Source organism: Cebus imitator, unplaced genomic scaffold (genome assembly GCF_001604975.1).
Source record: "Cebus imitator isolate Cc_AM_T3 unplaced genomic scaffold, Cebus_imitator-1.0 Scaffold1, whole genome shotgun sequence".
Classification (NCBI taxonomy): domain Eukaryota; kingdom Metazoa; phylum Chordata; class Mammalia; order Primates; family Cebidae; genus Cebus; species Cebus imitator.
The window spans coordinates 239,093-267,019 of record NW_016107316.1 but is presented as its reverse complement, the minus strand read 5'-3'; the positions used below and the strand labels follow the sequence as shown (position 1 = coordinate 267,019).

At 45.1% G+C, this 27,927-nt stretch overlaps 1 long non-coding RNA gene across 3 annotated transcripts in view; it reads left to right on the top strand.

Annotated features, from left to right (window-relative positions):
* LOC108301449 overlaps positions 1-27,927 on the top strand; it is a 165,384-nt gene that overhangs the window by 53,406 nt on the left and 84,051 nt on the right. The window contains exon 1 of one of the 3 annotated variants that reach the window (XR_005199464.1): positions 25,727-26,243. The exons of the other annotated variants lie outside the window; for them this stretch is intronic. This is a non-coding gene — a long non-coding RNA (uncharacterized LOC108301449). Of the gene's footprint in view, positions 1-25,726; positions 26,244-27,927 lie in introns of those variants that run through there. 3 annotated transcript variants of the gene reach the window in all.

Here is a 27,927-nt window from a genome sequence, read left to right as displayed (position 1 = left end):
TTCTTGAAGCTGCCGCAGAAGCAGAAGCCACTCTGTATCCTGTACAGCCTCCAGGACTGTCAGCTACACGGCTGGAGCAGAATGAATAGAGTTATAGCGGAGAGGTGCCACACACTTTTAAATACCAGATCTCTTGAAGACTCTACCATGAGAACAGCACTGAAGGGGGTCATCCATCCCCATGAGCCAGTCACCTCCCACCAGGCCCCATCTCCAACACTGGGGATTATAATTCCCTGTGAGATTTGGGGGTGACATAGATCTAAATCATATTAAAGAAGAACCCAGACACATTGGCACTGTGAAGCGGCTTTTCAGTTCCCTGAACGTTGTTAAACTTTCATGGTGCTCCATTGAACAGTAATGCCTGCATCATTTCTTTCTGAACTGTTTAGGGCTATAGTTACTTCCCACTGTTGGTTATTTCTTATGTTTTTCTTTTTCCCTCTTGAGTTCTGTCATCAGGTGTGCCAGGTACTGGGGTTAAGGCAAGTCGCTAGCTGAATTTGGGTTGCTTCCAAAGTGACAAGCCAGGGTTGGTTTCAGTGGGTGCGTACGTGGTGTTTTGCAGTAGATGCCCAATGGCAAGTCAACAGTCACTGGCCATTTTATTTATCTCCATCTACTCTAAGTAGATGATATCTGAGCTGAAGCTCAGGGCAGAATGTGCATTAGAAAGGAAAGTTGAGATCAAGTTTCCAACTGGTGGGTGTGGAGCAGAGGCCCCAGATGTCTGCCCCCCCACCCCCATCCTGGGGCTTTGCTATAAACTGACTCGAAAATGGAGGCTGCCCATTCCAAAAACCTGCTGACGCTCCAGGGCCCTCCAGACAGCCATGCCATTTACCTCCAGGAGAAGAGTTGAGAGGCATGGGAAGCTGTAGGATGATCCCCGGTGAATGGTGGAATTATCATTTACAGTTGCCAGTTGGCACACAACCAGACACCTGGGTGGAGAGGGCAGGTGGGGCAACATTTACTTTAATGAGCTTAAGCTTTTTAATGGTTTCTGAAAAATATATCAAATTGTGCTTGTGAGAGGCATGGGAGAAGCGAACTGCATCATTCAGGGGACTCAGCTCCAGTGCCTCTCCCTGCAGAGCAAATGCGCCATGCTGGGGCCAAGGCCACCCCCAAGCTGTGCTGCAGCTTCAGGGGTGCTCTCCGCCACCTGGAGCAGCCCACCTCACCTGGCCAGCTTGCCTCAGGGGTTTTGGCATTGAGGGTGGGAGATGATTACATCGTGGATGTTTTGTGTGTAAAAGACGATACTCTCCTCCTCGTACCAACGCCTGGGGTCTGCACATTCTTTTTCACAGGAATGGCTGAACTGATGTTGTGAGCCTCCCGGAGTCCCTGAGTCCTCGCCCTGCCCATGTGGGCATGAGGTGTACCTCCACGACAGAGTGGCCTATGAGGGACCCTGTTAGGGTGTAGCTCTGGAGTCAGGCCATTGGGGCAGCCAGGGGCCACAGCTTTCCAGGCCCTGATTCAGGAACGGTACTGGGGAGGCTGCCCGCTTCCTTCCTCCCTGCAGGCCTGGTGCAGGGAGAGGCTGGCAGATACAGCGTGGGTGTGCACCAGGATCCTCAGGGGCCTCTCCCCTGTCTGTCTATGCTGCGATTGTTGCTGGAATTTTGAGTTCTACATGGCTGCGGGGGTAGTCCTTACAATCATCAATCATAGCAAGTGAATCCAATCCGCCTTAATGAGTGGATGAAGAATCACGTTGGTGACTGGGATAGTCTGTTGGTGAGCTGGGACATGCCTATCATTCAAAGGTTCACGGATGGCATCATTTGATGTTCCAAAAAGTGAAAGAAGTAGTTTGAGTCACAGGTACCAAGGTGAAAAATCGAGGTGTCTTGGCCTGTCCTTGCCCCTAATTGCTGAGACATAGCCGTCCTCCCCAGCCTGGACCATCACCTTCTAGAACAGGCTGCCTGGGCAGTTGGGGTGAGGGTGGACTCAGGACAGCTCTGCGGTGAAACCAGCCTCGACACTGCGTTTTGTCGCCTCCTTCCGTCTTCATTCCTGGTTCCTAACGGTCTCTCCTCTTCCCATCCTGGCCTTTCACCTTCTGCCCGTGTCCCTGGAAGCCAGTTTGTTATAATGGGAGGGCTCTTAGGACAGCAGTGGCTTCATGGGAATTACTGCCTGGACTGGGTGAAGTGGACTCCCCCACGCCAGCAATGCTTCTCCTTCCCCCCAGCTCTGTCCTTGTATGACGCTACATGCCTGCATTTGCCCAGGTCTTTCCTGTGACTGCCTGAGATAGCTTATGATTCAGTAGCAGAAACACTGCCTTTTAAAACAAATTATAATTTGCATGCAGAACTTTGTAGGAGATGACCTACGCGAGTGGCATTTGGGCAGCACTGCCTTGGGAAGTTATTTTGTAGGGAGCTGATTCTGATGACTTCTACCTCTTTGTGATCTAGGCGTAACGGACACTGTACCAGCTGTGATTCTGGTCCAGTAGCGTCAGAAGCTAAATAAGACCCCGGAGTATGCAGAAGGTGGGAGCAGACTTCGTCGTGAAGTTGTGGGAAAAGAAGGGGAGGAATGGATGAGAGGAGAGCTTTGGTCTAGAAGGTGGTAGTTCGGGAAATTGTCATAAGAACAACTCGGGTGAATTTAGCATGGCGGGGGGAGTGACTAAATGTGGATGGTTGACAGTGCTGCATTTGGGTCCTCCCACGAGCCTTTTGAGGCCAGCAGTGCAGTGTCCTTTGCAGATGGAGATGTGGCACCTGGGGAAGGGAAACCAGTCAGAGCTGAGCTTCTGGTTTCAGTCTGCTTGAGCCTGGTTGAGAGAAGGACTGGGCTGTGCAGTCCTGCTCCCAGGGGCCGAGTGGAAAAGACAGGTGAAGAAAGAAAGATGAGCAATGAGTAGAACAAGGGTCTGTTTTCAGAGTCTGCTAACTCCCCCCTGCAGTGCCCAGGGCTCACAGAGGAGCTGGTGCCAAGGCCGTGGAGCCCAGCGCCCTGTGGTGCCAAGAGGCACCAGCACCCCCGCCCCTCCACCAGCTCTGTGTTGTCTTTTAGAGCTGTCAGAGACCATCCAATGGTGGTCCCAGAAATGAAAAACTGAAGACCTATTCCCATCCCAACAGGTAACTGTAATTCACGGGCTGTGCAAAACACAGCTCACATGTTTAAGTGCAGAACAAAATGAATAAAGTGAATTCGGAATGTAGTAAAAACTCTCTGGTATGCATTTTAAGACATTGAGCTGTATACTGCAATGAATCTAAATTTAGAGATGGAAAATTAGGACAAAGCCACCTATTTATTAACTCCCCACTTTACAAGGAGCTTTGCCGTATTTTGGGTAGGATCACTGGACGGTTGATGCATATTACTGTCCTTGTGAAAACCATGAAAGTTACGTTTTCTGGAGCATCTGCCTTTGATGAACTTTGCTGCAGGCTCTATTTTAAGAGTTGTGTTTCCCTCTCATCCTATTTCTATACTACACAGATATTTCTAGGGTTTTACACTTTTCCTTTATGGAAACAACTTAATTTAACCATGATTTATTTCAGTGTTCCTCAGGTATAGCATAATTACTGGCTGCCAATTATTCCTTTATTAAGGGATACTCCAAGGTTTATTTTAAAAGCATTTCTCCTTTTGGTGAAGCTGATAAACAAAAGGGGCTCTGTGGTAGTCAGGCCAATCCTAAACAGAAGTATGCTGGACACTAAAAGCATGGCTTCCTTACTTGGAAACAAATGGTGAATGTTGCAAAAAGATATGGATGCAGAAGTGATCCTTCTTGCTACTGACTAAGATGCAAGAACATCCATTAAGTAGTATGAAACCAAGAGGTGTGACTCGACCGTTAATCAGAATAAGCCTGTGAAGGTGGGCACGTGTCTCCCTAGGTAGCCAACTGGTAAATTTTGCAAACTGTAAAAGTTGACTAAGTATCTGAAGAGGGCAAATGGAAAGCATAAGTCTCCATCCATCCATCCGTCTATCCATCCATCCATCCATCCATCTATCCTGTTTAAAAGATGTCTCCTATTGTTATTTAGGTGACATTGAGATTAAACCAGAGTTGAGATATTTACTCATGTTTCACTGCAGTTCCTCAACATCACACAGTGAGTGGGTAAGGAACGGTGGCCTGAGGGGTCAGACAGCCACTGTGTGTACTCTTTCACCTTGGTCAAGTTCTTTAGTGTCAAGTCCAGGAGTTAGAGAACAACCAAGCAATGACACAAAGAAAACAGACCATTTTGCAGCTGCTGAGAAATTCAGAGGGCCAGAGCACGGTGCTCTGAGAGGCTGCCACAGTGATGGGTCGGGAGACAGCAGGAGAGCTTTCAGGAGGAAATGATGCTGAGCTGAGATCTAGAGGACGGGTATGAGCTAAGAGGGAAAGAGGTCAGGAAAAGGTGATCTCAGCTGAGGGGGGAGCCTTGACAAGGGTCCTGTGGTCAGAAGGGGAAGGTGAGTGTGAGGGATGTGAGGACAGTGTGTCTGAAGGACAGAGTAAGTGGCAGGGACCACAACGCACATGGTCATGTAGGCCAAGTTCAGAAGCTATGTTTTAAGAGCAACAGAAAGCCAATGACAAGCTTCAAGATGTGTGTGTGTGCATGTACATGTGTGCATGTATGTGTCTGCATGTACGTGTGTGTGTAGGTAGGCTGAGTGAGGGCAGGAGATCATGATGTGATGTACGTTGGTAGAATCACTGTGGCTACAGGTAAGAGAGAGAAGAGGGGAAGCAGGCAGATCTGGCAAGAGTCTCTGCAGCTGTCCAGGTTGGAAGTAATGGTAATTTCTGCAAAGGTGATGATATAAGATTGGAAAGAAGTGGATGGATTTGAAGATGTTTGAAAATCAAGCTCAGGACTGGTTGATGGTTGGATTTTGGGCAGTCGGGAAGTGAGGGGTAAAGAATGACCTGTGGGGTCCAACCCCAGGAGTGGCTAAATGTGGGGCCATCCCTGACCAAGCCTGGGAGACCTGGAAGAGGTTAAGGATTCAGAGAGGAAGATGAGGAGTTTAAGTTAAGTGTTGGGTATTTGCCGAGTTGCCTTTGAGAGGCCCTAAAGAAGAGGACCTGGGCTTGAACCTTGAGTCACTGCAGTGCTGAGCATCTTGGAGAAGGTCTGTGAAGGCTGCAGACAAGGCCAGGCCAGTGAGGTAGCCACTGGACAGAGTAAAAGAGGGTTTCTCAGAGGAAAATGTGGTCCACAGTGTTGAAGGACATTGGGAAGTTAAGTGAGACGAGGGAGAGAAATTTGGGATTGGAGGTAGAGATACTGAGGACTTTGGCCATTTTTGATCATACTAGGACTTTGTACAACACAATTATCAGATCATATCAAAAAAAGACTGCTTCTGAAGGAGGCAGGGTTACATAAGACAACCTCAGCAAAGTGCTGGTGCATTGGAAACACTCAATCCTCAAGCATAGAGAAATTATCTGTCTCTGGTTTCTGGAGAATTTGCAGTAGGTTTGTGCCAGGTCTGTTCACCTTGGCCCTGAGGACATCCTGAACTGTATGATACCTGTCTGGGGTCTGCTGTGCATTGAAGGATGACCAGCTGCATCCCTGGCCTTACCCACAAGATGCCAGTTCATGCCCCCAAGACGTGACACAAAAAGTGACATTGACAAATGTCTCTGGGAAAGAGGCACAAAATTGCCCCCAGTTGAGAACCACTGGTTTAAATAAAATAATTTTTAGAAATAAAATTAATAGGCTCATTTTTTGGTTGTTTTTATAAACAGCTGTAAGGGCATGGCACCCTTGGTACGTCTATTATATTACAAACATAAGTCACGGGCCATGGAGAAAGTCATTGATTTAGTATCTGAACATCCTAATTGCCACCAAATACGCAACTACTCTGAGAAACAAAACTAAGATTGTGGACTCCAAACGTTTTCTAATTGTCTTGGAAGAATGAAAGCCTATAATTTATGCCAAGCAGGAGAGAGAAGCCAGTTCTACCCGGGGATGGCACAGTCTACACCTGGGGATCACGGTCTGCCAAATGACACCCCTATTTGGGGCTTATACTTTGCAACACAGTTCTGTTAATATTTATAAAGGGACTTAATGCCCTTTGGTATAAGAAATTCATCTAAATGAATTTCACTAACAGGATGGTGCCCTATCTCCCAAAACATATAATCTCCTTTATGGGGTTGGCAAAGTTTGCAAAATAAATCTCATCCAATGCCACACACTGACTGCAGAATTTATCTTTGACACCCTGTACCATTGAAATGCTTAACGCCTTATAGCTGACTTCAGCAAACAAATTTAGCAACCTAGTTAAAACCAAATAGTGTTCTAGAGATGCTGTAACTTCTTTTTTAAGTTGTAGCAGGACAGATTTAGGAAGGCAGACAATAAAAGTCCTGTGGTTGCTCATGGACTATATGTTGTTGCAGAACATTAATGCAAGCACGCCAGCCTAAGTGGCAGCCCGGGACAGCTGGGCTTTCAGAATCCAGAGGTCTTTTCACTCACCCAGCGCTCCTCTGTGTCAGAGCAAAAGTCACTTCAACGTCTTGTTATACTGTACAATGCAGGGTTGTGTGTTGAATTATGCCTTTTTCCTTAAATAAACTATAACAATAATTTCTCTAATAGGCTCTGATGGGATGCTCTGAGGAAGGGGTGGGCTGGATGGGTGCTTTTCCTGGAGAAGTTTTGCACGCCGGAATGGGAGCTGCAGTCCCTTTAGGTGGATGACTTACACAGTAAAGCGCTTGCACCCTCGAGTGAGCAATCGCATTGCTTTGTCTTTCTTCTCAAGTTAGTTTAAAGAAGTCTGTCCCTTTTGTAGTATGAGTTGTACACTTGAGCTAGTAGCTTATAGCTTAATTTATTTCCTTCCTTCCTTCCTTCCTTCCTTCCTTCCTTCCTTCCTTCCTTCCTTCCTTCCTTCCTTCCTTCCTTCCTTCCTTCTTCCCTTCCCCCCTCCTCTCCTCTCCCCTCCCCTCCCCTCCTCTCCCCTCCCCTCCTCTTCTCTTTCCCTTCCCTTCTTTTTTGGTGGAGCCTTGCTCTGTTGCCCAGGCTGGAGAGCAATGGTGTGATCTCGGCTCACTGCAACCTCTACCTCCCAGGTTCTAGCGATTCTCCTGCCTCAGACTCCCAAGTAGCTGGGATTACAGATGTGTGCCACCATGTCCAGCTAGTTTTTGTATTTTTAGTAGAGACAAGGTTTTGCCATGTTGACCAGGCTGTTCTCAAACTCCTGACCTCAGGTGATCTGCATGCCTCAGCCTCCCAGAGTGCTGGGATTACAGGTGTGAGCCACCACGCCCAGCCTTATAGCTCAATTTCTGTGTGGCTTCAGCCTCAGTATATTAGAAATGTACAACATTTTGTATGGAAATCATGGGGAATCTGCTGCAGCATTAAAGGCAGAATAGCAAAAGAGAGGTGGAAGGAAGGAAAGAAGAAGGAATGGAAGAGAAAAGAAGGAAGAGAAGGGAAAGGAACAGAAGAGAAAGGGGGGTAGGAAAGAGGAGGGGAAGCAGGAGGAAGGATTTATGTTTTACAAACCTCTTCTTTGTAGCCATGGCCCACCCTAGGCAGAGTTCTTCACATGTCTCTAGATTGGCATTCCAGAAATTGCCCTCATTCTTGCGAGGACAGTGGTAACCCTCTCACAGGGTTCTCTGGACCTTGTGGGACATGAATTGCATAATGGTCTTTTGGGAAAGCTGTCCTGATTCTGGGAATGCCAGGATTTCTCCATGGAATGAAAGGCTCCTTTCAACAGAGAAATCTTAGCCTTACAAACCTGAGGTCCACAAAGATGGTATGACTTGCCCAAAGCCACTCGCTATGTAGAGGCAGGCATGAGGACTTAAGGAAGGAGGACCTAAGCTATGGACTCATCACAATAACACCTTGGGTTGCTAATTTGATGTGGCCTCCCTAAAAGACAAAATGGCAAGGGAACTCTGGGGCCAGCCGGCCATGCCAAGACAGCCAGGCCTGGGGGCTTGGCCCACCCACTGGTCCTGCAGCTGTGTAGCTGGCCTTCCCTGTGGGTACCCTGGGACTGGCCTGAGGTAGAATTATGAGGTGACAGTGCTGCCTTTTCTATACCCGCAGTGAGCTACTCACACCTGCCTGTTCCCTATTCTTCCATCAATCTTTGCCTTAGAGAGATCAGCTATTCGTGCCTTAGGGAGAGTTTAGGCCAGTTACCCACCAGGAGGCATTTGCACAGGAAAGCTTCCTCTGTGTTTCATTCTGGCATTGATGTGAGCCTGGGGAGCAGCCTCAGGGAGGTCCTCTGTATCAGGTACTGCACAGAGGGAAGGTGAAGGGCAGGTGACCTCTGAGAAGCAGCATGACGTCCCGACGCTCCCTAGCCCGGCTTCCCCATGGCTCCCCACTTCCTCCTTTCTCCTGCCTGACCTCATCAACTTCCCCCAAACAGACCTGGCAGCTGGAGACCCTCAGCAGGCTGTGGTCTGAGCTCTTGGCTTGCAGAAGGGGAGGGGAGCTGTGGGAGCGTTTCTGTTTCTGGAAGGTGGCTTCCCTTGGGAGCTTCAGACAAAGGACCATGCGTTGTATTCCACAGCCTCTCAAAGAAAGGCTGCCCCACAGGCAGGGGCTGGTCACCCAGGAACAATGAGGTTGTCACCCTCCTTTTGCTGTGGCTCAGCCATTGGAGCAAAAGCGCAGGAAGGTGTTGGCAGTGTAGAAAATGATTTCCAAAGAAAGCCTTCACTTCACATTTCCACATTCACAACACTGAGCCTATTTCAGGGGAGAGCCTCTTTGCTTTGCAAATGTGAATTTCTTCTGGAGAAACCTCCAGTTTGTCAGATCCCTTCATTCTGGGGCTCTTCAGCATTTTCAAAGAATTTTTAAAAATTGGCAAATATTTATCGAGCATCTAATACAGGCTACCTATAATAGGAACTCAGAGGAGGGGAAGACACAGGAGGTCCACAGGCCATGCCTTCTCCAGCTGAGCCAGGAGGCCAGAAGCCTCTTGAGGGGTGCTGAGCCAGAGGCCTGAGGCCTTGCAGATCTGAAGCTCCATAACCAGGTGTCTTCCTGCACTCCCCCCACCGCCATCCTCATGGGGAATGGAGATGTGAGGTCCTGGAACTTGGTTCCATCCAACCCAATTTCTTCAGGCCCAGCCAGGATCCAAGCTCTTGGGTGAGGCCTGTGTGGCCCAGTCAACTCAAAGACCTGGAATCCCAGACAGATGCAGCTCACTCGCTGAACTGCTTGGGAACACCAATAGCATTTAGATCACGGTTACCTCATTATGAGTTGGCTTATGCTGGGCTTCAGCGTAGCTTTCCTTTGGATTAGAAACCCCATGAAGGCAAGATTGCATACAGAAACAGGTGCACTTCAGAACTAACGTGCACATCTTCCTGTTTTGCCTGCAAAGAAAGGGAACTTTCTTTTCCCTCTATATTTTAATTTGTACAGTATTGGTTTCCATCTTAGAATCTGCAACTATTTTAGCCTCAGAAGAGTCTTGTATTCCTTCAAGTCCCTGGAGCTTTCCAGGAGCCTGATCCTCTTTCTCCTCACTTGGTAACTGGGACCCAGGATTTGTTACATGGAGTCTGTGATAGAACTTACATGGACATGTTGATGCCCATCCTCAAGAATCATTCCAGAGCAATGCCCTGGGCCACTCAAGTTCAGGTGGCAGGACAGGTGGTCCTGGGGAGGGGGAAAGGCCCTTCAGCTCACACCTGCTGCCGATGCTATCCGGCCAATGCGCCAATTCTTCAAATAAGTGTCTCCTCAGATTGCTCTCCACACACCTTTCTCAATGGCATCATTACCTTTCCAGTGACAGTGACAGGGACTGGGAAACTGGGAGCTTCTCAGCATCTTCTTCTCACCCTCTGCCCCTGAGCAGCTGGGAATCCTGATCCCTCCAATCTCCCGCCTGCTTGCCTCTCTGGAGCAGGGACCTGAGTCAGCGTTCACGGCCTGTTACTGGCTTACAAGGCAGAGCAGTCAAACAGATGTGCTTAGGCCGCCTGTTGATCAGGCCTTGCTAGGACCTGCCCAGACCTGGTTCTGTTGCAAGCACTGATCATGTGGACAAGGTGTGTGCAAGGCCCGGAAGACACCAAAGGCCAAGTGTGAGGTGCTGGGCCAAGTTCCTTGAGGAGAGCAGGGCCAAGCAGGCTCCGCCCAGAGCCCGTCTCCGCGCTGTCTTGGGGTGTCTCACTGGCTCACAGGAACCTCCCGAGCAGGAAATGTCTGTGTTTGACTCTGCAGGCCTAGCCCTGGGGGACCCTGGTTGGGTCTGAAGGAATTAGGTTGGATGGAACTGAGTTCTAGAACCCCACATCTCTATTCCCCATAGTTGGGGGCAGGGAGGAGACCCCTGGTTCTGGAGCATCAGATCTGCTAGGCCTCAGGCCTCTGGCTCAGCACCCCCTGGAGGGGCTTCTGGCCTCCTGGCTCTGCTGGAGAAGGCGAGCCTGTGGGCCTCCTGCGCTCCCGAGGCAGACTGCACAGCTAGAATTTGGAGGCTGGCAGAGCTGGCTGATTCCTAACCAAAGATGCGGTTTGTGTCTTCGGATGGAACGTGCCTTTCTTAGCCTAGTAGGTGTTATTCACAGGAATCCTTTAGCTAAGCAAATTTGCCTAGGCCCCTTGCTGGGTCATATTTTTCTTCTTTCCTTTTTTTTTTTTTTTTTAGGAGTCCTTAATTCCTCTCAGCACCGTTTGAGATGAATGACTACAGAAGACAAACACAAAAGGCTTTTTTGGCTCAAACAGCCCATGATTCTTTGATTCTAAAAAGAGATTTTCTTATAAGGAGTTTGCCTAAGGTAAGAGAATTCTGACTGCCCAGGGTATTACAGTCACTGAGTGGTTTCCTGGGCAGACTGAGCCCCTGCTGGGACCCTACACCTTAGCTCTTTTTGGGAGGGAGGCCTGTTCTTAAGCTTCTTCAACACCTTCCTTTCCATGGAGTGTCCACACAGCTTGTGTCCTCCCGGCGCTGGCCTGCCAGCCTGTTGCCTGCCTGTGGAGAAGGTCCTTGGGCCTGTGTTGTGAATGTCTGCAGAGCCTGGGGCTGATTTAGAAGAAGGTGTGATGTGAAGTTGTGTTTGCCCTGGGATCCTGTCACCCCTGAAGGCAGCAGAGGCTCTCCTGTCAGTGACCCAGCAGGACCGCTCCCTGAGGGACGGTCTGCCCATTGTACAGAAGGGCTTTCGCGATTGCTTTGCCCAGATGTGATGTTTTTCCCTACCTTTGAAGGCCTAGATTGGCTGTCGCATTTCTTGGCCCTTTGGAAGAGCTGTTTGATAAACTGCCCTGAGCATCAGGTGTTCCATTTAGATACAGGCTGCCCCAACCCCAGCTCTGATCTGACTGTCAGCTCTGAGGCGCCATTGAGTACCTGAGACTCAGGGACCCTGTTCAGGTTTTGCTGATGGTGGCATCAGGTGACCTCCTGAGTCACCTCTACATTGGCTCTGACTAAGGGAACTGGTGATCCTATCTTGTTATTTGTAATCCTTGAAGACAAAAACAGAACTTGTGCTGCATTCTCAAGAAAGAAGAGACAACCATTCCTGTACTTCAACTCTTGTAGATACCTTTGTATGATATCCATCTCCTTGTATGTATCCTGTGTAGATATCCATGTCCTTGTATGAAGAAGCAGTGATGGGTGCATGCAAGCTAGGGAGCATCAAGGCTCCCACAGCATGGGCACCAGCTAACCCCTGACCTCGTTGTCATCTGTTGCTCTGGTTGTGGCTCTGAGATCCGGTAACCTGAGCCAGCTTATGTGTTCCTTGCCTTTGTGCTATTAAAGTGTCCATCCCTGTACCCTGGAACTCCTTCCAGTTCAGTTCAGCCTGCCCCACCCCGTCCCACCCATACCACACCATCCTACCTCATCCTAACCCATCCTACCACATCCCACCCCCTTCCACCCCATCCCAGCCCACACCACCCTGCCCCACCCCATCCCACCCCATCCCCCCATCCTACCCTATTCAATCCCAGCCCACACCACCCTGCCCCATCCCACTTCACCCCATCCCACCCCACCTCATCCCATCCCATCCCATCTCATCCCACCCCATCCCATCCCCCATCCCATCCCCATCCTATCCCATCCTCCATCCTATCCCATCCCCCATCTCACCCCATACCATCCCATCCCATCTTACCCCACCCCATCCCATCCCATCCCACCCCATCCCATCTCACACCATCCCACTCCATCCCACTCCATCCCAAGCTGTGTGTCCTTGGGCTGCTACTGAACCTCTCAGTTTCTGTCTTCTCATCTATAAAAGGCAAATGGGCAAGGTCACCCCCTTTGGCAGGTAAGTAAATTCGGAGGACATAGTCCACATTAAATAAAAAACAGCTGTTTTTCTGGTTTTCATGCCCACAAGCAAGGCAGCACCTGTTCTCCACACCAAGGAGAAGCCAACCCCGGTACCCAGGTCCTGCTCATGTCTTGAGCTCCTTCTCATGCCTGCCACCAGATATGGTTTTATATCCTACCTGGGCTTGAGGAGGGAGAATTAAAATCAAATTAGTTAAAATTGGAGTTAAATGATAATGATAACTTCTCAGCTGCTTCAATTTCAAGGGCTGTTTCTGCCCTTTTTGAACTTGCCAAGGGGTGGAGGTGTCTTAACAGGCTCGCTCTTTGACCGTCACCACTGTCCCCATTTTAATGCAGCTATTTGTGTCCTAGGTGCCTCTCTCCCAGGAAGCTGTGAACTACTTAAAGCAGGAGGAAGGGAAAGGAAGGGGAGGGGAGGGAAGGGGAGGGAAGGAAGGAAGGAAGGGAGGGAGGAGGGAGGGAGGGAGGAAGGGAAGAAAGGGAAGGAAGGGGAGGAAGGGGAGGAAGGGAAAGAATAATTAGAAGATAATACTGCACTCAGGAAACTAGACTCAGTATTTTCAAGGTGACTCAGACCCAGCCATCCTCTCCTTTGCCCGTTAGCATAGACAATCTTCAGTTGCTCAACCACTTGTTTCTTTTAATTTTAACAATCTTACAGCTGAAGCTATCTAAGATTTATTCAGGAGAATATATTTTATAACACTTCCTTTTTCCTACAAACATTGAAGGAAAGCTCATGATATGGACCCTTGGCTGAAATTTGAAGGTGAAAAGGGACTAAATTATGAATTTTTGGACTGCTCCATTTGTATTTATAGTGAGGGAATGACCTTACTTCACCACCAGCCTGGGTGGAATTTCATGACTGACCAGGAGGGTGGTAATTCATTCTTCCTGCCGTCCTGTTTTATTCCCCTGACCTCTTCCCCTGTGTTCTCTTTTCCTGCTCAGTTCCTATTACGGTCTTTCTTTGTCAAAGATGTTTCTCATGATTAAGTGCTTATATCTTCTCCCCAGCATATTTGTTTGGTTAGATTTAAGACAGATAAAAATGCTGAAAATTGCCTGGTTTCTTTTTCCTCTACAGAGAAACCCCAGAAAGATTTTTAGCTAATGGCATTTGACTAGTTTCGAGCACTGTAAGGTTCTCTGGCTTTTAGTTCTATAATCCTCCAGAAGTCTAGTTCTTTTTGATATTCAAGAAAACATGCACATTTTGAGGGAACTACTGAGTTCCATCTAATTGTTTCTATTTTATGGAGTCTAAGGACAGAGGACCATTGGGAAGACACATAGGAAACGAGGGACTTTGACGCAGAGACTGGACCCTGAGTCTGTATGAAATAGGTGATGGTGTTACTAAGAATTTCTTCCTTTGAGCTAGTTTCATTCTGGGTGAAGTCTGTACTTGAAGTTCCTCTCCTAACCTAACAATGGTTGCAGGTGGGGCCAAAGTTAATGGAGAACCTGGACTAACAGCCTCACCACCTTGGGTCGCTTTCAGTAACCACCAGGCCTACCTGGAAGTGCAACTCTGGGTCATGTGGAAGTGAAAGCTGCAGTGGTAGACATCCAGTGTCTATTCTGGGGGCTCTGATTTGGTTTTCCACTCACCTATCTGAAGGGCTTGGCTTGGCATGGACTTATTTAGTGTCTTTCTTTATGGCGCTCAAAAGCTTTTATATGTAGTTTTATCTTTCGGTTGTCCCAAGAAGCTCTATTAACATTAGAAGCAAAGATGTCTGCAACTAAAGTTTTCCGTAACTTGCATTTTTTGTCCCAAGTTTTATGGCCCTTGGTAGAATGTCACTGAGTCCTGGTCTTATGACCAGAATACCTGAGTCTTAAGATCTGAGACCAGGGGTTTCTGATCAAGTGGGCCTGGGCCCCTGGCTCAAATATTACCTGCTTTACCAGCAATAGATAGCAATTCCTGTCCCCTTTCTCCTCTGTCGTTCATAAAGGGTGGGAGCTGAAGTTGAAGCAACTGAAAAGCTGTAAAGATTAGTCGCCTGCTGTTTTTTCCAGTTCTGGTTTTTTGATTATCTCTTCTGAGGTCCAGTTAACACATAATGCAGGATTTAATTGGAGAAAAATCAGCATCACTTGTATAACCTGCTTCAACCACTTGAGATACAACTGCGGTAATATCACTTTAAATTAATTAATTTCCAATTCATTTATTGCACATACATATGCTTCTATGTATCTGTTTTTTGAGGGCATCCTTCAAAATATATGAGCTTTTGGAGAGCGAGTTATGGTTAGTCCAAAGGTTTGGTCAATTCCACTTCTAAATCTCAGCCATGAAGGTACTGGGAAGGTGCTCAATAGCCAAATAGCTGCTATTAACTGCTATTAAAGCAGCTATTTGGCTATTGTTGCTCCTTACAACCACATGGTGGCACTGTTGAAAACCTGTCCTGCACAGCCTGGTGAACACTCATCCATTGTATTGATGTCCTTGTTTTCTCCATTTCTGCACAAGCTGAGATCATGGTCCATGGGTGGCCTCCCAGGGTACAGTTCCCACAGTTCATGCAGATAGGCTTAGCCACGCTTTCCCTGCCACAGGGCACAGTGCTTGGGTGGCTGTGTTTAGGAGTTACCGGCACAAGCTATGAGGGGAGCAGCCCTTCTCAACAAGACTTCAGGCCTTGTGTTGAATCTAAGCCAGCAAACAGACTCTCAGTGACTTCCTGGTGAATTCCTCTTGGGGGTCTTGGGACAGGGACATTATTAGTCTTGATAGATTCTCAATTTTGAATGTCTGGGTCTGTCAGTTCTTTATACCCAGGGAAGGAGATATTTGCTTTTGTTCTAATATAAAATGTTCATTAGACCTCAAAGGAGAGCCTCAAGTGACTCTTCAGTAAACAGAAAAGATGGGTTTTGAAGTGACTTGTTACATCCATTCTGACAAAGAAGTGTTATATAAATGTGGCTTACACACTTTTGGGAGTAAACAGTTTTTGGCATTCAGCTACAAAAGACTCACAACTACTTAAATTTTTTTTTTTATTTGAGATGGAATCTCACTTACTCTGTTGCCCAGGCTGCTGTGCAGTGGCACAATCTCAGCTCACTGCAATCTCTGCCTCCCAGGTTGAAATGATTCTCCTGCCTCAGCCTCCCTGAGTAGCTGGGATTATGGGCATATGCCACCATGCCCAGCTAACTTTTTTGTATTTTTAGTAGAGACAGGTTTTGCCATTTTGGCCAGGCTGGTTTTGAACTCCTGACCTCAAGTGATCTGCCTGACTTGGCTTCCCAAAGTGTTAGAATTACAGGCGTGAGCCACTGCAACTGGCCACGACCATTTAGAAAATGGTTTGAATATAGCATTCATTATCTGTGGGCTATGGAAGCCTTAATCTCACTACAAATTATTCAATGTAATAGAATTTACTGGTAAATTGACCTATATTTCTAAATTACAGAAGTGATTTCTAAAATTTAAGTAATTTCTTTCAGAAAAATAAATTCTTCAAAATTTGGAGGAATATTTTTGAAATAATTTTAAAAATTTCTAATATTAAAAAGTAATCTATGTTAAAAATAATTTTTAAAAAGGGTTAAAATCATGACTTGTACAAACACAAATGAATGCCTATCAAAGCTTTATTTGAACTCATTAATTAACAAAAGAACCAATAAGATATTACAACCAGTTCAAAGGAGAATTTAAAATACACCTACAGAGCAGTCAGGAACACTGAAGTGATTTACAAATAGATGCAAAATTGGTCAATATCCCCGGAGAAGTAATCAAATGCATCACCACGAAAACCAATTTGCATTTCTTGGACACAAATCACCTGCATTCCTATCAGTTTTCTATGGTTTACAGCTGTGAAATAGCTCAAAGGCAAGGAAACTTAGTGAAAACTTGGAAGAGTGAACTGGGCAAGACAGACCACAATCTTTTTTTCTGGTCCATTTCAAAGTCTTAGTAATTTTTATAGACACTTGCTTGATTCTAAGTTCAAAGAATGGATAATGGATAGCTAGTGGAATGTCTTAACACTGATTCTAATTGATTTTAGTGCCCAAACTTTAAATCAATGGGTAATCAAAACAGAAATTTCCAATATGTTAATTTCAGATTATTCTTAGCCACTCTCTTGCTGTATTCCCTGTGTTCCTCATTTTCTTTTTGGTGTAGTAGAAAAGGCACTAGACTTGGAGGTGGAGGTTGTTTTCTCAGAGGTGTGATTTACCTGTTGATGCAGCTTTTGTTGAGTTAATTTAATCTCTCTGAGCCTCAGTGCTCTCCCTGGAAAATGAGGATAATTATTCACTCTGCAAGCCTCACCATATCACTGCTTAGCAGATTCAATGAGAGGATGCATGGTGATGAACCACAGAGGCATACCTCCTTCAGACCCTGCCACGGAGGTCACATCCACACAGAACTGTCTGTTCTGCAGCTCCACCTCGATGTCCTGGAGTCATCTCAAAAGTAACCAGGCCAAAGCTTTGCTGCTGATTCCCACTTTCATCCCTCAAAACATATTTTGCTTCATGGCATCACCATCCACCCAGCTCCTTAGTGAAAAATCCCAGGGTTCATTGAGGATTAATCATTTCCTTTACTCCTCACATCAAATCTAACACCACACCTTACTAACATTACTTTCAAAGCATCTTTCTAGTTTCACCATTCTCACAATTTCCAATGTTACATCTGGGACCAAGCCAATGCCTGCTATTCCCTGGACTTTTGGCTTTTTGTTTCTTAATCTTGAGTTGGTCTTTCTGCAACCAGTCTTTCATACCTAAATTCCTTTCTCCCAAAGCAGCCAGATGTATATCAAATGTATATCAGAGCATATCACCCCTCTATTAAAAATCTCTCAATAGATTTATGTTGCATTAATAATAAAGATGAAATTCCCCCATGCCTCATATCTGAAAAGGACTACGTCATGTCCTAAAAGGACGACATGTCCTCATGTCCTGAAAGGACTGCCTACATACCGCACTGCCTAACTCTCTGCCTTTGTGTCTTTGTTTCCCTTTGGCTGCCTGGCTTCAGCCACACTGGTCCTGATGTTCTGTACTGGGCCATGCCTCTTCCTGCTGCAGGGACCTTGAATTTGCTGTGTCCTCTGCCTGAGAACATTCCCTCTGAAGATTCACCTTTTCAAAGAGGTCTTCCTTGGCCATTATGTTAGAATTTTCTTTTTTCTTTCTTTTTTTTTTTTTTTTTTGAGGCAGAGTTTCGCTCTTGTTACCCAGGCTGGAGTGCAATGGCGCGATCTCGGCTTACCGCAACCTCCGCCTCCTGAGTTCAGGCAATTCTCCTGCCTCAGCCTCCTGAGTAGCTGGGATTACAGGCACGTGCCACCATGCCCAGCTAATTTTTTGTAGTTTTTAGTAGAGACAGGGTTTCACCATGTTGGCCAGGATGGTGTCAATCTCTTGACTTCGTGATCTGCCCACCTTGGCCTCCCAAAGTGCTGGGATTACAGGTGTGAGCCACAGCGCCTGGCTGAAAAGTGTTCTAAGAAAACAGTCTTCAGCTTATATTCATGGGCTCTTGGCCTATTTTCCTTTGTTCATCATTGCACTGAAAGACTTTCTTTTACATAATTATTTTTTTATCCCTGGAAAAGATTAAAAAATCTTTTCGTGATACACATAAATTTTAGAATCAGTAAACAATTAGAAAAATCAGGTGAGCTAAACATACAAGTCATAAATTTTGAAGAAAAGTTTGACTTTAGAAGAACTTTGTGCCTAAATGTTTCTACCCATAAAAATATTGGTTGAATCAAAGCAAACAACTAATAATAAAAATGGACAGTAAACAAAGATAAACGTGTGTTAATGGGGAAAAGTCACTACACAGAGTTTATAAAACATGTGCTAGCTTGCAATTTCTGCAGGCTGCTACTTCTAGTATGAAATGTGCATGTCCTTCTCAGAGTCTGCCCCTTATAACATTATAAAGTATAAAATGCTTTTAATTCAGCTGAAGTTTATAAATGATCTTGCTGTATAAGTTAGCCTGGTTTGCACTGATCAGGCAACATTCAATAATGCAGAGCTTGTGTTCTATCTGGAATAGAACCCTTTGTACTGCTCCAACACCAAATATTTCATCTGTCAGTCTAATCTTAGACATTTGGAACCTCCTCCATATATATCATGAGGTATTCTTCACAAGAATAAGCTTTGGTCTCACTATGAAGAGGTGAGTGCATTTTGAAATCCACTGGAACCTCACAGGAATTGAATCTCTTCTGTGCAAATCTGGGTGTGGACCATGGAAACTTGTAAGTCTACAGAAACTAAACCAGCACAGGTTTTATAATTAGGCCTAAAATATAGTTCCCAGGGTTCACTTTAAAAATATTTTATATTTTTTTCCTGGATTTTATTGCCAATGTTTTGTTGTTGTTTTGATTTTGTTTCTTGTCCACCTGGGTTTAATTCCTCAACCACTAGGTACTCACTGTGCTGTGATGGTTTGAATGGAGGTTTGGTCTTGTCTATAGCCTGTGACCACGGGAAGACAGGGCACCTGTCCTATTCACCTTTGTGTCTCTGGTGTCTCACTCAGGATCGGGCACAGATACATCTTGTAGTGCATGTTCAGTGAATACATGATAGTGCGTCTCAACAATTTACAGTTTAGAGGCCAACATGGACATTTTATATTTCAGTATTTAACCAAGTTTACTCTGTGATCTGGGAAGACATGGAGTAGTAACAATTTCCCTGTGTTTTCGGTTATGGCATGTTCATGTTGCTATTTATGTTTGGAAAATGTCCAAGGTTGTCACTATGATAGAATCACTTTCATTTGAGAATAGGCTGAAGGTTGGATGGAAGATAGGATCAGTGAGACACTGTCCTGGGGGCACTGATAGAGTGAAAACCGTGAGAGCTCACTCAGGCTAAAGACCGCACAGTTACCCTTCAATCTGCCCAGACCTCAGGTGTGCTGCCTGCATCCAGCTGCCTTGCACTCTGTTGTGCCCAGTCCACAGTCTCTAAGGATTAGACTGCAGGGCTTGAAGGAAAGAAGGATAGAGGCAACTGTGGTGTGGCGGGATCACTCGGCTTGCAACCAGAGGTCATAGAACCAAGATTTTGGAGTTCTAGTCATATAAACTTGAACCCTCAGCAAAACAGGAACAGGACTGCTGAATTCTCAGAGGTTTTTGTGTTGATTTAGTAAAATAGTACGAGGTGGAGAACAGGGGCTCTGACCCGTGACCAGGCCAGGTGATGGGCCTTACATTTTTGTTAGCTGTTTTCTCATTTTGTCAATGAGTGTTGCATTTATTCCTCCACAAATTCAACAGTGCTTGCCAAGGACCTGCTATGTGCCAGGGGCTGCTGGAGCCAGGAACCTAATGATCACAGTGTCAGCCTCTGCCAGCCTTTGTGTGTGTGGCAGGGGTGGTTCTGAGTAGTCCCACCATCTTCCATACCTGATGCTTGGAGAACCTGAGGACACACAGGGTAAGTGAGAGCCCAAGTTGGGAGGAACCCCAGACACTGGGTCTGAGAACCTCCTTCGGAGAAGGTATTTGTGGCATCTTGGTGATTTAAAGGTTCTCTCAAACCTTATTAAAAATGAATGAATTGACTGGGCGCTATGGCTCACACCTGTGATTTTAGCACTTTGGGAGGCTGAGGATCACTTGAGGTCAGGAGTTTGAGACCAGCCTGGCCATCATGGTGAAACCCCTGTCTCTACAAAAAAGACAAAAATTAGCCGGGTGTGGCTGCACATGCCTGTAATCACAGCTGCTTGGAGGCTGAGGCAGGAGAATTGCTGGGACCTGGAAGGTGGAGGTTGCAGTGAGCCGAGATCATACCACTGCACTCCAGCCTGGGCAACACAGCAATACTCTGTCTCAAAATAAATATACAAATTAAAAAAAAGAATGAATGGATCCTGTGATCTCGGGTCTAAATAGCGTTGTTTTTGTTGACCTCTTGCCTGTGTATTTCTTTTAGATTTGGTAAAAGAATCCTATTCTGGCTGGGCACGGTGGCTCATGCCTGTAATCCCAGCACTTTAGGAGGCTGAGGTGGGTGGATCATGAGGTCAGGAGTTCAAGACCAGCCTGGCCAAGATGGTGAAACCTGGTCTCTATTAAAAATACAAAAAATTAGCTGGGCATGGTGGCGGGCACCTGTAATCCCAGCTACTGGGGAGGCTGAGACAGAGAATTGCTTGAACCAGGGAGGTGGAGGTTACAGTGAACTGAGATTGCGCCACTGTACTCTAGTCTGGGTGGCAGAGCAAGACTCTGTCTCAGGAAAAAAAAAAGAAAAGGAATCCTATTCCATCAAAAGCATTTCTTAGCTTTATTTCAAGATTTCCCTTAGTATGCAAAGGATAAGACATAGACCCGTGAGATGCTCTGTGAAAAGGGTACAATGGTCAAACAATCTGGGGAACAGTTCTTGCTCTATCTTCCTCTTAAGAGAGTCCTGGTGGACCCGAGCTTTTGGGAAGATGCAGACATATCAGACCCTAGTGTTGTTTACCTCCGGTACCGGTATCGGAATAACGAAGGTGAGGTTATCAATATTTATTTAATTCACCTCTGTAGTGTTTATAAGGAGCATGTATCTTTTTGTAAGTTAAATAATCCCATAAAATAAAGAAAACAGTCAAAAAAGGAGACCCAAAAAAGGTTCTGAGAAGTCCTGCCTTAAGGAAAGCTACTGTGTCCACAATGTTTTCCACCAGGTAACACTTAACTGGTTCTTACAGCGAATTTTTTTGGAAGTGCTTTCCTTGTGTTGATTGCATACATCTCAGAATAATTTAACTTGACTGCATACATCTCAGAATAATTTAACTTTAGAGCTAGAAGTAGGTTAAAGCATGGCCCCCATGCCTCACTGCACTTGAAAATAAAGTGATGTCTGCAGAAGGTGTGTGGCTTGCCCGAGGTGGCCCAGTGGAGGCTGACCAGAAGCTCCCATTCCCTTTACCAGAAAGGTGAAGCTGCCCACCCCTCACTTCTGTTAATAATGACACTGTTAAATCAAGCTATATTTGGCCTGAGAAGGCCTCCATACTTCGAGCCCCTAGGTAACAAATTGCAATGTAGCTTAGTATGTAAAGGGACTGAAAGTCTACCTTTGAAGTATACTTTTGTATCATAGCTGAGTCTTAGACAATCACAGCAGCTGAGCTTCAGTCAATCCCAGACCATTAACTAATCAGACCACATTCAAATATGGCAAAGGCTGCCTGTGATCAGTCAGGCCGCTTCTGTACCACACCTCTGTTTTCTGTCCATAAATGCTGCCTGCGCACTTGCAGAGCAGAGAGCTCTCTGAACCTCTCTTCAGGTTCCAATTGTTGTCCAATTCAAGAATTGTCCTCTGTTCAATTACACTCTGTTAAATTAATTTATCTTAAGTTTTTCTTGTAACAGCACCCTTGCCATGACAACAGCCGTTAACAACAGGGCAATGTGGACGGGGATGCTACCAGCTCTGCTGTGAGTATTGTGCAAGGAACTTTTAGCATCTCAAGACTTCAGGAAAGATAAATAATTTTTCAGATCTAGGCTCAGGGACCTGCGGTGTTACCCTGAGCTTTATGAACACGTTGTTACGCTTTTCTCTCCTGACACTGCCTACTCCATCAGGAAAGGGTCTGGTGAGGGCTGACTTGCATCTTAGCTCTCCCAGGCATGGCTGCTATCCTGAGTTCCCACTTCCTTGACACACCTTCCGCCTGGCTTCCTGTCGATCTCTGAAAGTTCCAGGGAAGCTGGATGCACAGGAAATGATGAACTTTGAGCATTTCTCCCCTAAGACCCAACAGAACACTTCGTGAGAAACTTCTGTGTTGTTAGCCAGTTTCCTCTGCCGAATGAGAAGGCTGGCTGCCCCTCGCACTCTAGGCTCTTGAAAGGTCAGACCTCTGACTCCGAAAGTGACCCAGATGAGACACTGAAAGGAATGGTGCTTACAAGGGAGGGGACAGGAAGCACAGCTGTATGTCTATAGACAGCAAAGTACAGGGGGGGCAAAGCCATAGATTTTAATTTTTACGCTCCTTAATTTAAAAAATAAAACAAAACAGAACACAACTAGCATGCTTGCAAAAACAGGGTCTAAAGTCCCTGCGGGAATAACCAGCCAGTGAAAAGCAAATGTGGGAAGGGAGAATGGGATTGTATCAGGCTGCTTCACAATGGGAGGTCACCCCAAATCATTTATAAAAGGTGTGTGCTGGCGCAGCCCGGCAGGCCCTGAGCACCACGCTGTAGGTGTGATTTATGAGGGAAAGACTGGCTATAAATCAAACCCCTTCGTTTTAAGTAGTAGTTTCAGTGCAGTAGATTAATTTACATGCAAGAAGAATGAAGAAAAATTGCAACATATTATAATCTACGCATATCACAGAATTAGACTCCAAATTTGAACAAAGCGTTCCTGCTGACTATTTGACCATCACTGTAGAACAAGTGCCCTTGTGCAGCGTTCCTTAGGGGCAGGGATAAGATGGTCACTGTTTTGGTCTTCAGGTCACCAGGGAGTGTCATTCGTTGGGACCCTGAGTAAGAAGCTTCAGAGCTGGAAACCAAAAAATTAATTCCTTTTGATGTTGGTGTGAACTGGTGGCCAGGCTCTCGGGGTATCTTTGTGAGTAAAAATTTTGCATTGTCTTCATTGTTGCTACTATACTTGAACTTTGCAATATTGCTGCTCTTGGTGCTAATATATTATAATAGAAGGAGACAAGATTCTAAGTCAATTCTCATCAGCCATTGTGTAGTTGGAGATGAGAGAGAAGAGCCAGCTCGAGCACATGCAACTGATGCTGGGAATTTCCATCTACATTTATTTGTTCTGTTTATTTGGATCTTTGATTATCCTTACTGTCTTAATTGCTCATAGTTATTTCACACATGTAAACCTTGTGCTGCTCAAGAGATGGAAAACTTGCCGAGAGCAGAGCTTAAATCTTTGGTTCTCTTGTATTTCTCAAAATGCCCAGCACTGTGTTTGGGAAAGAATGGATTCTTGGGATGCACTTGGTGACTTGAATCAAATGTCTGTGAAAACAGGAGAGAGCCATTGCCATGAGTAATCAAAACCCTAGGGTTATTCAGAGCCCTCATTTCAGCTATTAAATTTAGCTCTCTTTTCCCTCAAGCCTTTTATCATAAATACCAGGAGGGGGAAGGAAAGAGGATTATGATATCATCTCTATTTGCTTCTCCTACCCTCCTGCTGGTACTGAAATGATCAAGAGAGTAGAAAAATGGCCAAAAACCAATAGAAGGGAAGAGATGCAAAGGGCTCAGAGAGCCATGCATGGGAGGCTTTGCCTGGAATGACTGAGACAGACTGTCATCTTGTAAGCTACTACCTGGTTTTGGTTTGGTGATGATTTTGTACCCATTTGCATATGTGGTTTTGCATTTGTGCGCTTTGGGGTTTCAGGTTGAATTTGAAGTCCATGCTTTCAAGGAGAGAAGGAAATTCCTAATAATGTGCTGACAGTAAAGTTCATGACAAAGAGCATCTGCATGATATTCCTGTAGATTTGGGTATTCTTGGATATTTTTATCCTTTTTGCCCCAAAACAAAATATTTTCATGGAATACCAAATGTTCTGTTTCTACTCAAATTGTAGATCATGAGATGAATCTATTAGAGGGTGATATGGCTTAAAGCTGTCCTACTGATGGTCGGTATTTTCTAGATTTGCACATAGTTGCTGGTCGGCTGTATTACCTGTGAGCAGTGTTCAGTGGGTTTTAGTGAAGACAATGGCCATGCCATACAAATCCCAGGGGGAAACTGAGGCTGAGCCAGGCGGGTAATGGGAGAGTCAGAATGCTTCTGGAACTGTTTGTTCATTTCTTCATCAACCATTTATGAAGTACCTGTTATAGTCCAGGCATTGCACTTGATGCTGAGAATATAGTGATGAGGACAATGGAATCTGTGCTCTCAAGGGGCTGGGGCCTTTCAGGAGATAGAGAGAGACTCTGGTAACAGAGCAGGCTCAGGGCTGTGGCAAGGATCTTTCAGAGTCTTGCCTAGCCCTGCACCAGCCAACCTAGGGGAGTCGATGGGGGCATGGAGGGACAAGCTGCTGAAGGAAAAGACATTTGATCTACTTTTGAGTGGTTTGTTCTTTAGGCGAAATGTAGAAAAGGGGGTTTCAGCTATGCAGATAGAAACGAGGATGTGTAATGACAATATCTGAGTAAGGTGTGCTTTCCAATATGCAAATATGATACAAAATTCAACCTTCTTTAATTGATATCTTAAAACATTGATTATGTTGCCACATTAGAGGAGGTGCTGGACTGAATTGCTCAAAAGAATGAACTCTGGCTTTGTCTTCCAGACACAGTAACTAGCACTATTGACTCGCACAGAACAGAGGGTACGTTCGTGTTTGCGGAAGAATCAGTTAACTCTTAAATTTTTATTTCCTTGATCTTTTTTTAACACTAAACAATTAGTAGTAGAAGAAAATGTAACTGTAGTTTGTAATTTAATGGCTATCTTGGAGATAAGGATGTCCTTTTTGCAATCTCTAGTAAAGTTTACTGTGCATTGTAAAAGCCTATTTTTCTTTGTATACAAATCAGCATGGTTCTTCTAAAGTGAAAAATAATTTTGCTAAGTGATCCACTGCCTCGCTGACCCGATGGAAGAAAGCTGTGGTTTTCATTTTTGAGAGATTTAAAATAGGAGGAGCCTGCAGGCTGTGGGTTGCCCTTTGTGCCACACCCAGAAGTAGGGCGCACATTTTTTGCTTTTCAGACTTCTTACCTTACCACACAAAGAAACCACAAATAGGAAATTAGCGCTGAAAGAGTCAAGCAGCATGGGCCCTTCTTCCTCAGCAGGGACATCAAAGAGGGCACACCATTTTCCAAAAGAACTGAGCTGAGGCTCCAGATCTGAAAAACCATCCTAGCTGCATGTCTATACCACTCGCCATGGGCCAGGAACTCGGGTAGTGTTCTGTAAGAGTGTAGATTGGACAGGGAAAATGTGGCACAATATACCATGGAATATTATGCAGCCATCAAAAATGATGAGTTCGTGTCCTTTGTAGGGACATGGATGAAGCTGGAAACGATCATTCTCAGCAAACTGACACAAGTGCAGAAAATCAAACGCCGCATGTTCTCACTCATAGGTGGGTGATGAACAATGAGAACACATGGACACAGGGAGGGGAGCATCACACACTGGGGTCTGTCGGGGGAAATAGGGGAGGGACAGCAGGGGGTGGGGAGTTGGGGAGAGATAGCATGGGGAGAGATGCCAGATAGAGGGGACGGGGAGGAAGGCAGCAAATCACACTGCCATGTGTGTACCTATGCAACAATCTTGCATGTCCTTCACATGTACCCCAAAACCTAAAATACAACAACAACAACAACAAAAAAAGAGTGAGTTCACTCAACGTCCTCACAATGGCCTTTTGAGAGGGAGTCTACGATCATCCTCATTTTACAGATGGAGACTTTGGTTAAGGATTTGCTCAGGGTCACCAGCTAGTAGGTGCCAGCACCGTGGCTTGAGTCCTGGCGATCTGGGCGGCAGGTGCCATGCAGACTCAAGCTGGCCTTACCCACTGCCTCCCTCCCTCCATTCTGACGCAATGGGTGACACAATCAAGTTGTAATGATGCTAAGACGTTTTGTGGTTAAAAGTAACATAGAAACATATAAGGCTATGTTTTTAGTTTAAAGCAACTTTAAATGTTTTAACAGAATAATGAATAGAATAGTTACTGTTTTTCTCAACAATTTCCAAGATATGAATTATGAGACCCAGAATTTTTAGGATTATTTTAAGACTCCAAAGACAAGAATCCTTAAGAACTCACTGTGGAATGAGAATCACTGCCAGTAAGTATATATTTCCTTCATATTGGTCAAAATATATTTTATTTATACTTTGAACAGTTCCTATGTTCATATGATACAATGCTCTAAAGTATAAAGAGAGGACAGTGAAAAGGGGGCCTGCCTTCTGTATCTGATTCCCTTCCTTAGAGGCAACCAGTGTTAGGAGTTTCTTGAGTAACCTTCTATAGATATTGTATGCATATATAAGCTTATGTGTCTACATAGGTTATTTTTTATCTTTTGGTGGGGAGGGCACAAATGATAATTATTTATTTGTTTGTTTGTTTGTTTGTTTGTTTATTTATTTATTTATTTGAGACTGAGTCTCACTCTATCACCCAGGTTGGACTGCAGTGGCACAATCTCAGCTCACTACAACCTCCGCCTCTTGGGTTCAAGCGATTCTCCTGCCTCAGCCTCCCAAGTAGCTGGGACTACAAGCATCTGCCACTATGCCTAGCTAATTTTTAGTAGAGACAGGGTCTCACTATGTTAGCCAGGCTGGTCTTGAACCCCTGACTCAAGTAATCCACCTGCTTCAGGCTCTCAAAGTGCTGGGATAACAGGCGTGAGCCACCGTCCTTGGCTAGTGATTTACTATATATAAATACTTTAGTGCTTCGTTATTTTCACTTAAATTATGTGCTGAAGTTCAGTATGAGCTTGGTCCTTAGCAGCATATTCAATTTCATTAATCTGATCATGAGTTGAAAAATTGATTGATTTCTTGATACAAAATTTGCATCCAGCTAGCTTAATAAATTAGCTTACTGTTTGTGATAGTTTTTCAATTATTTCCTTTTATTTTCCAAGCTAAAAGTAATATAATCTGAATTCCCTTTTCCAAGTTTTATACTTCACATGTATTTTTCTTATTAATTGGATGGCCAAACACCCGTGAAACGAAGTGAATAGTTGTGATCACGAGCTTTCTCATCTTTTTCTTGACTAAATTGGAGGCTTCTAGCTTTCATCTATTACACAGTGTGACTTTTAGATTAACACACCCACACAACTAAGTACACATAAACACATACTTAATTGGCATTTAAAAATAAATGTTATTTTTTTTATCAAATTGAGGAATCATCTACCTATTACCATATTTAAGAATAATTAATAGAAATGGATGTTGACTTATGTAAATACCTTTTCCATCACATATGGAGATGATATTTTGATTTTTCTTTTGATATAATGATTTATATTAATAGATTCAATGATATTTAATAATTCTTATATTCTGAAATTTATATTGCTTGGTTGTCATATATTATTCTTTCAATATTTCTGTTTAGAATTTCTAATTGTTCTTTTAAAATGAAATTTTCTTGTTCTGGGTCCTCTTTGTTGTTGTTCCTCAACATAATGCTTGCTTTGAAAAGAACTGGGGCTGGGCATGGTGGCTCATGTGTAATCCTGCACTTTGGGAGGCCGGGGTGAATCACTTGAGCTCAGGAGTTCAAGACTAGTCTGGGCAACACAGTGAGACCTCATATCTACAAAACATCCAGAAAATTAGCTGGGCATGGTGTCATGTGCCTGTGGTCCCAGGTAGGTGGGAGGCTGAGGTCAAGGTATTGCTTGAGCCTGCAAGGTGGAGGCTGCTTCAGTGAGCTGTGATTGCACCACTGCACTCCATCCTGGGTGACAGAGCAAAACTCTTGTCTCAAAAAAAAAAAAA